A 12017-nucleotide genomic window follows, 5' to 3' on the forward strand; every position below is an offset into this window, starting at 1 on the left:
GAACCTGCAGCACTGAATACTCTTTCTGATAGGACACTAGCTGCCGGGCAAGCAAGCTCCTGCAATGCATATTCTGCCAATTCTGGCCAGGTGTCTAATTTGGATGCCCAGTAATCAAATGGGAATGACGGTTGAGGGAGAACGTCGATAAGGGATGAAAAATAGTTTGTAACCATACTGGACAAATGTTGTCTCCTGTCACTTTGAATTGATGCTGCAGTACCTGTCCTGTCTGCGGTCATAGAAAAATCACTCCACAACCTGGTCAGAAAACCCCTCTGGCCAACGCCACTTCTGATTTCTGCCCCTCTAACACCTCTGGTCTGCTGGCCCCTGGAGCTCGTGTGAGAACGATCACGGGTGCTGTGTGCAGGGAATGCCAGAAGCAAACGGTCAACAAGAGTTGATTGTTTTGTTGCTAATATTAGTTCCAAGTTCTCATGTGGCATAATATTTTGCAATTTGCCTTTATAGCGAGGATCAAGGAGGCAGGCCAACCAGTAATCGTCATCGTTCATCATTTTTGTAATGCGTGTGTCCCTTTTGAGGATACGCAAGGCATAATCCGCCATGTGGGCCAAAGTTCCCGTTGTCAAATCTGCGGTTGTGCTTGGTTGAGGGGCAGTTGCAGGCAAATCTACGTCACTTGTGTCCCTCAAAAAACCAGAACCCGGCCTTGCCACGCCACCAATTTCCCGTGCCCCCGGGAAAGCTTCCTCATTAAAAATATACTCATCCCCATCATCCTCCTCATCCTCCACCTCCTCTTCGCCCGGTACCTCGTCATGTACACTGCCCTGACCAGACAATCGCTGACTGTCATCAAGGCTTTCCTCTTCCTCTGGTGCAGACGCCTGATCCTTTATGTGCGTCAAACTTTGCATCAGCAGACGCATTAGGGGGATGCTCATGCTTATTATGGCGTTGTCTGCACTAACCAGCCGTGTGCATTCCTCAAAACACTGAAGGACTTGACACATGTCTTGAATCTTCGACTACTGCACACCTGACAACTCCATGTCTGCCATCCTACTGCCTGCCCGTGTATGTGTATCCTCCCACAAAAACATAACAGCCCGCCTCTGTTCGCACAGTCTCTGAAGCATGTGCAGTGTTGAGTTCCACCTTGTTGCAACGTCTATGATTAGGCGATGCTGGGGAAGGTTCAAAGAACACTGATAGGTCTGCATACGGCTGGAGTGTACAGGCGAACGGCGGATATGTGCGCAAAGTCCACGCACTTTGAGGAGCAGGTCGGATAACCCCGGATAACTTTTCAGGAAGCACTGCACCACCAGGTTTAAGGTGTGAGCCAGGCAAGGAATGTGTTTCAGTTGGGAAAGGGAGATGGCAGCCATGAAATTCCTTCCGTTATCACTCACTACCTTGCCTGCCTCAAGATCTACAGTGCCCAGCCACGACTGCGTTTCTTGCTGCAAGAACTCGGACAGAACTTCCGCGGTGTGTCTATTGTCGCCCAAACACTTCATAGCCAATACAGCCTGCTGACGTTTGCCAGTAGCTGCCCCATAATGGGAGACCTGGTGTGCAACAGTGGCAGGTGCGGATGGAGTGTTTGTGCGACTGCGGTCTGTGGACGAGCTCTTGCTTCTGCAGGAGGACGAGGAGGAGGAGGAGGAGGAGGGGGTGCGAACGGCTACAGACAACTGTTTACTAGACCGTGGGCTAGGCAGAACTGTCCCAAACTTGCTGTCCCCTGTGGACCCTGAATCCACCACATTTACCCAGTGTGCCGTGATGGACACGTAACGTCCCTGGCCATGCCTACTGGTCCATGCATCTGTTGTCAGGTGCACCTTTGTGCTCACAGATTGCCTGAGTGCATGGACGATGCGCTCTTTAACATGCTGGTGGAGGGCTGGGATGGCTTTTCTGGAAAAAAGTGTCGACTGGGTAGCTCGTAGCGTGGTACAGCGTAGTCCATCAGGTCTTTGAAAGCTTCGCTTTCAACTAACCGGTAGGGCATCATCTCTAACGAGATTAGTCTAGCTATGTGGGCGTTCAAACCCTGTGTACGCGGATGCGAGGCTAAGTATTTCCTTTTTCTAACCATAGTCTCATGTAGGGTGAGCTGGACTGGAGAGCTGGAGATCGTGGAACTAGCGGGGGTGCCGGTGGACATGGCAGACTGAGAGACGGTGGGAGATGGTATTGTTGCCGCCGGTGCCCTAGATGCAGTGTTTCCTACTACGAAACTGGTGATTCCCTGACCCTGACTGCTTTGGCCTGGCAAAGATACCTGCACAGATACAGCAGGTGGTGCGCTAAATGGTGGTCCTACACTGCCGGAAGGGATGTTGCGTTGATGACTAGCTTCATTGGCCGAGGGTGCAACAACCTTAAGGGACGTTTGGTAGTTAGTCCAAGCTTTCAAATGCATGGTGGTTAAATGTCTATGCATGCAACTAGTATTGAGACTTTTCAGATTCTGACCTCTGCTTAAGGAAGTAGAACATTTTTGACAGATGACTTTGCGCTGATCAATTGGATGTTGTTTAAAAAAATGCCAGACTGCACTCTTTCTAGCATCGGATACCTTTTCAGGCATTGCAGACTGAGCTTTAACCGGATGGCCACGCTGTCCTCCACCAGGTTTTGGCTTTGCCACGCGTTTTGGGCAAGATACGGGCCCGGCAGATGGAACCTGTGGCGATGTTGATGCCTGCTGCGGCCCCTCCTCCTCCTCTGCTTCAGAACTGCTGCCGCCTGCACCCTGTTCCCCCAATGGCTGCCAATCGGGGTCAAGAACTGGGTCATCTAATAACTCTTCTTGTACCTCCTGCGCAACTTCGTCTGTGTCACCGTGTCGTTCGGTGGTATAGCGTTCGTGATGGGGCAACATAGTCTCATCAGGGTCTGATTCTTGATCAGCACCCTGCGAGGGCAATGTTGTGGTCTGAGTCAAAGGACCAGCATAGTAGTCTGGCTGTGGCTGTGCGTCAGTGCACTCCATGTCAGATTCAACTTGTAATGGGCATGGACTGTTAACTGCTTCACTTTCTAAGCCAGGGACGGTATGTGTAAAGAGCTCCATGGAGTAACCCGTTGTGTCGCCTGCTGCATTCTTCTCTGTTGTTGTTTTTGCTGAAGAGGACAAGGAAGTGACTTGTCCCTGACCGTGAACATCCACTAACGACGCGCTGCTTTTACTTTTACCAGTTTCACGAGAGGAGGCAAAAGAGCTAGAGGCTGAGTCAGCAAGATAAGCCAAAACTTGCTCTTGCTGCTACGGCTTTAAAAGCGGTTTTCCTAATCCCAGAAAAGGGAGCGTTCGAGGCCTTGTGTAGCCGGACGACGAACCTGGCTCCACAGCTCCAGACTTAGGTGCAATATTTTTTTCCCCACGACCACCTGATGCTCCACCACTACCACTACCCTCATTACCAGCTGACAATGAACGCCCCCGGCCACGACCTCTTCCACTAGACTTCCTCATTGTTTTAAAAACGTAACCAAACTAACGTTATTTGTTGCAGTCACACAACTTACACGGTGAGCTATAACTTCAGTATGATTTAGCTACCCCTTTACAGGTTGGTGAGACCACAGCGAAAATCAGGCCCAATGTTACACACTCTTTTTTTGGTGGCTGCAAATTAGAGAGATGCCCCACACGCAGGACTGTCACTGAAGCACAAATGTTAATATTAATGTCACACTATTATTTTTTTTTTATTTTTTTTTTTTTCAGGAACACTTTAGAAACCCCCCCAAAAAAAATAAATAGATTTTTGCAGGGAGAATTTAGAAAACAAATGTAACAAACTATATGCTTTCTATGGGCCACTGAGTGAGAGATGACGCACACAGGAATCAGGAGTGGCACACAAGCCCAGAGGCCAATATTTTTCTACCAATGATTGATGGAGTTATTTTCTCTGGTAGATTTTGGAACCCAAATCAAGGAAAAAAAATATAGGCTTTCTATGGACCACAATTGGAGAGAGAGAGAGAGAGAGAGAGAGAGAGAGAGAGAGAGAGATGGCACACCCAGGAGTCAAGACTGGCACACAAGCAGAAAGGCCAATATTAATCTCCCATTTTTTTTTTGGGTTTGTTTTTTTTTTTTTTTTTTTTTTTTCAGGGAGACTTTAGAAAAAAAAATAATAAAAAAAATATGATTTTATCAGGAAGAATTTAGAAACCAAATAAAATAAAATGATTTTTTCAGGGAGAATTTATAAAACAAATAAAAACAAAAATAGGCGTTCTATGGCCCACTGACTGAGAGATGACGCACACAGGAGTCAGGAGTGGCACACAAGCCCAGAGGCCAATATTTTTCTACCAATGATTGATGTAGTTATTTTCTCTGGTAGATTTTGGAACCCAAATCAAGGAAAAAAAATATAGGCTTTCTATGGACCACAATTGGAGAGAGAGAGAGAGAGAGAGAGAGAGATGGCACACCCAGGAGTCAAGACTGGCACACAAGCAGAAAGGCCAATATTAATCTCCCACTGTTTTTTTTGGTTGTTTTTTTTTTAATTTTTTCAGGGAGACTTTAGAAAAAAAAATAATAAAAAAAATATGATTTTATCAGGAAGAATTTAGAAACCAAATAAAATAAAATGATTTTTTCAGGGAGAATTTATAAAACAAATAAAAACAAAAATAGGCGTTCTATGGCCCACTGACTGAGAGATGACGCACACAGGAGTCAGGAGTGGCACACAAGCCCAGAGGCCAATATTTTTCTACCAATGATTGATGGAGTTATTTTCTCTGGTAGATTTTGGAACCCAAATCAAGGAAAAAAAATATAGGCTTTCTATGGACCACAATTGGAGAGAGAGAGAGAGAGAGAGAGAGAGAGAGATAGCACACCCAGGAGTCAAGACTGGCACACAAGCAGAAAGGCCAATATTAATCTCCCATTTTTTTTTTGGGTTTGTTTTTTTTTTTTTTTTTTTTTTTTTTTTCAGGGAGACTTTAGAAAAAAAAATAATAAAAAAAATATGATTTTATCAGGAAGAATTTAGAAACCAAATAAAATAAAATGATTTTTTCAGGGAGAATTTATAAAACAAATAAAAACAAAAATAGGCGTTCTATGGCCCACTGACTGAGAGATGATGCACACAGGAGTCAGGAGTGGCACACAAGCCCAGAGGCCAATATTTTTCTACCAATGATTGATGTAGTTATTTTCTCTGGTAGATTTTGGAACCCAAATCAAGGAAAAAAAATATAGGCTTTCTATGGACCACAATTGGAGAGAGAGAGAGAGAGAGAGAGAGAGAGATGGCACACCCAGGAGTCAAGACTGGCACACAAGCAGAAAGGCCAATATTAATCTCCCACTGTTTTTTTTGGTTGTTTTTTTTTTTTTTTTTTTCAGGGAGACTTTAGAAAAAAAAATAATAAAAAAAATATGATTTTATCAGGAAGAATTTAGAAACCAAATAAAATAAAATGATTTTTTCAGGGAGAATTTATAAAACAAATAAAAACAAAAATAGGCGTTCTATGGCCCACTGACTGAGAGATGACGCACACAGGAGTCAGGAGTGGCACACAAGCCCAAAGGCCAATATTTTTCTACCAATGATTGATGTAGTTATTTTCTCTGGTAGATTTTGGAACCCAAATCAAGGAAAAAAAATATAGGCTTTCTATGGACCACAATTGGAGAGAGAGAGAGAGAGAGAGAGAGAGAGAGATGGCACACCCAGGAGTCAAGACTGGCACACAAGCAGAAAGGCCAATATTAATCTCCCACTGTTTTTTTTGGTTGTTTTTTTTTTTTTTTTTCAGGGAGACTTTAGAAAAAAAAATAATAAAAAAAATATGATTTTATCAGGAAGAATTTAGAAACCAAATAAAATAAAATGATTTTTTCAGGGAGAATTTATAAAACAAATAAAAACAAAAATAGGCGTTCTATGGCCCACTGACTGAGAGATGACGCACCCAGGAGTCAAGACTGGCACACAAGCAGAAAGGCCAATATTAATCTCCCACTGTTTTTTTTTTTTTGTTTTTTTTTTCAGGGAGACTTTAGAAAAAAAAATAATAAAAAAAATATGATTTTATCAGGAAGAATTTAGAAACCAAATAAAATAAAATGATTTTTTCAGGGAGAATTTAGAAAACAAATAAAACCAAAAATAGGCGTTCTATGGCCCACTGACTGAGAGAGAGAGAGAGATGGCAGTACTGACACACAAGCCCAAAGGGCAATATTAATCTCCCTTTTTTTTTCAGGGAGAATTTCTAAAACCCAAAAAAAAAAAAAAATAGGCTTTCTATGGCCCACTATTTGTGAGAGAGATGGGACGCTCAGGACTGGCACAGATGGCACGCTCAGGACTGGCACAGAAGCCCAGAGGCCAATATTAATCTCCCTTTTTTTCTGGGAGAATTTATAAAACCAAAAAAATATTTAAATAGGCTTTCTATGGCCCACTATTTGTGAGAGAGATGGCACGCTCAGGACTGGCACAGATGGCACGCTCACAACTGGCACACAACCCCAGAGGCCAATATTAATCTCCCTTTTTTCAGGGAAAATTTATAAAACCAAAAAAAAAATTAAATAGGCTTTCTATGGCCCACTATTTGTGAGAGAGATGGCACGCTCAGGACTGGCACAGATGGCACGCTCACAACTGGCACACAAGCCCAGAGGCCAATATTAATCTCCCTTTTTTTCAGGGAGAATTTATAAAACCAAAAAAAAAATTAAATAGGCTTTCTATGGCCCACTATTTGTGAGAGAGATGGCACGCTCAGGGCTGGCACAGATGGCACGCTCAGGACTGGCACACAAGCCCAGAGGCCAATATTAATCTCCCTTTTTTTCAGGGAGAATTTATAAAACCCCAAAAAAAATAAAATAGGCTTTCTATGGCCCACTATTTGTGAGAGAGATGGCACACTCAGGACTGGCACACAAGCCCAAAGGCCAATATTAATCTCCCACTGTATTTTTATCAGGGAGAATTTATACACCCCACAAAAAAAAATACAGAAAAATGAAAAGGCTTTCTATGGCCCACTATGTGAGAGAGATGGCACACACAGGGATGGCACTCTAGCAGAAATGCCAAATTGCCAATCTTAATCTCCCACCAAAAAAAAAAAAAAAAAAAAAACAGGGAATGTCCTACAATTACTATCTCCCTGCCTGCAGTAATCTCAGCCAGGTATGGCAGGCAGCTACTATCTCCCTGCCTGCAGTAATCTCAGCCAGGTATGGCAGGCAGCAATAAGGAGTGGACTGATGCACAAATGAAATAAAAAGTGTGGACAAACAAAAAAGATAGCTGTGCAGAAAGGAAGGAACAAGAGGATTTGTGCTTTGAAAAAAGCAGTTGGTTTGCACAGCGGCGTACACACAGCAATGCAGCTATCAGGGAGCCTTCTAGGGCAGCCCAATGAGCTACAGCGCTGAGGGGAAAAAAAAAAAAAAAACTTCCACTGTCCCTGCACACCGAGGGTGGTGTTGGACAGTGCAAATCGCTGCAGCACAAGCGGTTTTGTGGTTAATGGACCCTGCCTAACGCTATCCCTGCTTCTGACAAAGCGGCAGCAACCTCTCCCTAAGCTCAGATCAGCAGCAGTAAGATGGCGGTCGGCGGGAACGCCTCTTTATAGCCCCTGTGATGTCGCAGACAGCAAGCCAATCACTGCAATGCCCTTCTCTAAGATGGTGGGGACCAGGACCTATGTCATCACGCTGCCCACACTCTGCGTTTACCTTCATTGGCTGAGAAATGGCGCTTTTCGCGTCATTGAAACGCGACTTTGGCGCGAAAGTCGCGTACCGCATGGCCGACCCCGCACAGGGGTCGGATCGGGTTTCATGAAACCCCGACTTAGCCAAAAGTCGGCGACTTTTGAAAATGTTCGACCCGTTTCGCTCAACCCTAGCACACGGAATGACCTGATAGTTACTAATAATACAGAACAAGCTCTGAGACGTGGGAAATCTGCTGACCGCAATCCCTAATCCTATCACACACACTAGAAATAGCCGTGGATTGCTCCTAACGCTCCCTATGCAACTCGTCACAGCCTAAGGAACTAGGTAGCCCTAAAGATAGAAAAATAAAGCCTACCGTGCCTCAGAGAAATTCCCCAAAGGAAAAGGCAGCCCCCCACATATAATGACTGTGAGTAAAGATGAAAATTACAAACACAGAGATGAAATAGATTTAGCAAACTGAGGCCCGACTTACTGAACAGACAGAGGATAGGAAAGGTAACTTTGTGGTCAGCACAAAAAACTACAAAAGACCACGCAGAGGGCGCAAAAAGACCCTCCGCACCGACTCACGGTGCAGAGGCGCTCCCTCTGCGTCCCCGAGCTTCCAGCAAGCAAGACAAAAATCAAAATAGCAAGCTGGACAGAAAAATAGCAAACATGAGAAAAACAAGCAGGAACTTAGATTCTGCTGGGAAGACAGGTCACAAGAACGATCCAGGAGCGAACTAGACCAATACTGGAACATTGACAGGTGGCATGGAGCAATGATCTAGGTTGTTAGGAGTCGAGTTTCCTCTGCTGCACAGGGGGAATCTCGATCCGTGTCTGCTGCGGTCTCCCATTCTGCTTCGGCCGCAGTGGGCTCTGCTCAGCGGAGGCGTCGCTCCCAGCGTCTCGCTGGGACTGATTCTGTGCAGAGGGTTACTGCTGCCTTTTCTGGTTCTCCTGTTGTACCCTGCACTGATCTGCGGCGAGCGAGCTTCTCTGGGACTAAGTCCTTATTTGCACACACTGAGCATGCCCAGGGCAAGATCTCCCGTTGGAGATCGAGGGTCACATGCTCAGGTACTGCAGCACATCCCATTGGTCCTCCTGGCAGGTCCTGAAAGGGCAAAACTTCTGTAGCAGCTTCCTGTGCTGCAACTATATAAACTGCGCATGACCGCACGGCCATGCGCTAGTATTGTCTTGATAATGTGTGTGTGTAGATGGATGTATGTCGATGGTTGAAAGCTCCTAAGTATCCCTCCCTAGTGTTGTTGACTGCTCGCGGATGATGGTAGCTATCTAGCGCCCGACTAGCCATCTGCACGTAACACACATCACAGCGTCCAGTTGCTGTGTCCGCCAGTACGGCGCCGTGCGCTTCCTCTGCGCTTTCCTTACCCAAGCCTGGGTGGTTAGTGGCGTCCGTCAGTGCGGCACCGCACGCACTCTCGTGCCTTTATTTTCTATTTATTAGTTTCCTTACACACCCAGTTGCGGTGTTGTGCCAGCAAGTGTCTAATCGGACTTCAATCCTGAGTAGGGGTTGAGTTCGCTGACTTCTTGCTCGCGCTCTATGTGCGGTACTGCGGTCCTGTGACGCAACAGGATCGCTTCCTTCACGCAGGGTGAAGTTAACCCATGTGTGTATACTTAGTACCGCCATATAGTCCGTCTTACTAGCAGCAGGGTCTTTACCTGCACGGTGGACCTCGGACTGCGAACGCACCTAGTTTCATACCATCTATACTTGGTGCGTTCCGCCGGTCCTTAACATAGGTGGAGTTAAATAGATCAGCCAGTTAACGAATTAACCTCGTCACCTGTGGAAGGAAACTCAGAAGCCGCAGCCCCACTCACAACCACCAGAGGAAGCCCATGGACAGAACCAGCCGAAGTACCATTCATGACCACAGGAGGGAGCTTGACAACAGAATTCACAACACCCTCCCTCTCCCTCTTTGGCCCGTTCGGGGAATCTATTCCTCAGAGCTGCTCCCACCACCTTCCTGTTCCTCGCTCCATGATGGGTCAAAGACCTCATCATCTCCACTACCCTCTGCCACCAACTGCTCCTCCTGGGTAGTCTCGGCAGCACAGTACACACCAGAAAGCGGCACCTGAGTTTCATCATCAGATGCGTACTGCGCTGTGGTGACCGGAGGCACTGGCCCACCCGCCTCTTCAGAGTCAGAGAGACAAAGCTGTTGGGCATCACTGCACACTGCCTCTTCTTCCATTTCTCCAATGCTGCTTGGCTGGCCCCCTGTTTCCAAGCCAAGAGATTCAGAGAACAGAAGTAGAGACGGCTCCTGTCCTGGGCTCTCTGACTGCCTGGCCAATTTGGCAGGTGGTGAAGAGACAGATGGCTGGTCTCCAGTGGTCTGTGCATGAGAGGATGTGGCACTAATTGAAGTCAATGCGTTGGCTGCCATCCATCCGACAACGGATTCAATTTGATCTTCACGCAGCAGCGGTGTACGGTGCTCTCCTACAAAGCTGCGCATGAAGGACTGTTCCCTGCTGAAACTGGGTGATGATGAGTCACCGGTGCCCGCAGCAGGCACAGAATCACCACGTCCTCTCCCTGCTCCTCTCCCTGCTCCGCGCCCACGCCCACGTGCCTTACTCCCTGCCCTCTTCATCTTGGTTGACAGATAAAGATAAGCAGAAAAGTACTAAGGTCTTAGTGTGCTTATTCCTGAACAGCTCCTCCTAACAGGTATAAGAAACAAGAATTTTCTAAAGTGTGGACTAGACTTTATTACTAGTTAATGTGGCCTACACAACTGTTAAGTGGTGTGTTTGGTGAACTTTACTTTTTTTGGGGGGCAGATCGGACTACAGAGCGAGTTTCACTCACACGGAGACCGTGCAGACAGCCGTAAACGGCGCTGCAAGGCCCAAAAACACTCCTCTAGGTTATCCTATGTAGTGTTTTTCCACAATTTTGCTGGAGACGGGTGGAAAGCCACTAATAGGAAATTTGAGAAAAAATGTGCAACAGGCTGCACTATTAGCAGAAAAGGACAATTTATTTTACGGTATGAGGCAGTGACGCACCCTGAGCTGAATACAACCGGCTGTGGCTGCACACAGACTACAGGGCGAGCTGCACTCACACGGAGACCGTGCAGACAGCCGTAAACAGCGCTGCAAGGCCCAAAAACACTCCTCTAGGTTATCCTATGTAGTGTTTTTCCACAATTTTGCTGGAGACGGGTGGAAAGCCACTAATAAGAAATTTGAGAAAAAATGTGCAGCAGGCTGCACTATTAGCAAAAAAGGACAATGGATAGAACAGTATGAGGCAGTGTGAACCCCCCTGAGCTGAATACAACCGGCTATGGCTGCAGAGTGAGCTGCACACACACACACACACACACAGAGACCTTGCAGAACGCTGTTAAAACAGCGCTGCAAGGCAAGAGCAAGGTGAACACACAGCGGTTGCTAAATTAGCCTGGGAAAAGCGCAATGAAGCAATTCGCTATCTCAACTGGCCCTCAGTCAGAACACAGCGTCCTGTCCCTAACTGAATTCACAGCAGAGTGAGCGCAAAATGGCGGCAGCGTTTTTTATAGTGCATCATGACATCATTTCAGCAGCCAATCACAGCCTTGCCAGTAGTTACATGCCCACCATGCTAAACAGGATGTGCCGACACTTCCATTCATTCCTCATTGGCTGCTGCGTGCAATTTGAATTCTGGGAACTTCCGATTCCGGTATCCGATATGCGGTGAGTATCGGAAATCGGTATCGGAATTCCGATACCGCAAATATCGGCCGATACCCGATACTTGCGGTATCGGAATGCTCAACACTACTCAACACTAGTTCTGACCATAAGCAGCACTGGCTTTTCCCCTTTTTTATTAAGAAGATAAATGACCCTATGGATGAGCAAGAAAATACCGATAAATCTTTGTACAAGTTTTTTGAGGCTTATATACAAGTGCTTCTCACAAATTTAGAATATCATCAAAAAGTTCATTTATTTCAGTTCTTCAATAAAAAAAGTGAAAGTCATATATAGAATCATTACAAACAAAGTGATCTATTTCACGTGTTTATTTATGTTAATGTTGATGATTATGGCTTACAGCTAATGAAAACCCAAATGTCATTATCTCAGTAAATAAGAATACTTTATAACACCAGCTTGAAAAATTATTTTAACATCCAAAATGTTGGCCTACTGAAATGTATGTTCAGTAAAGGCACTCAATACTTGATCGGGGCTCCTTTGGCATCAATTATTGCATCAATGCGGCGTGGCATAGAGGCGATCAGTCTGT

The sequence above is a fragment of the Ranitomeya imitator genome, chromosome 1, assembly GCF_032444005.1.
Source record: "Ranitomeya imitator isolate aRanImi1 chromosome 1, aRanImi1.pri, whole genome shotgun sequence".
In the NCBI taxonomy this organism is placed as follows: Eukaryota; Metazoa; Chordata; class Amphibia; order Anura; family Dendrobatidae; genus Ranitomeya; species Ranitomeya imitator.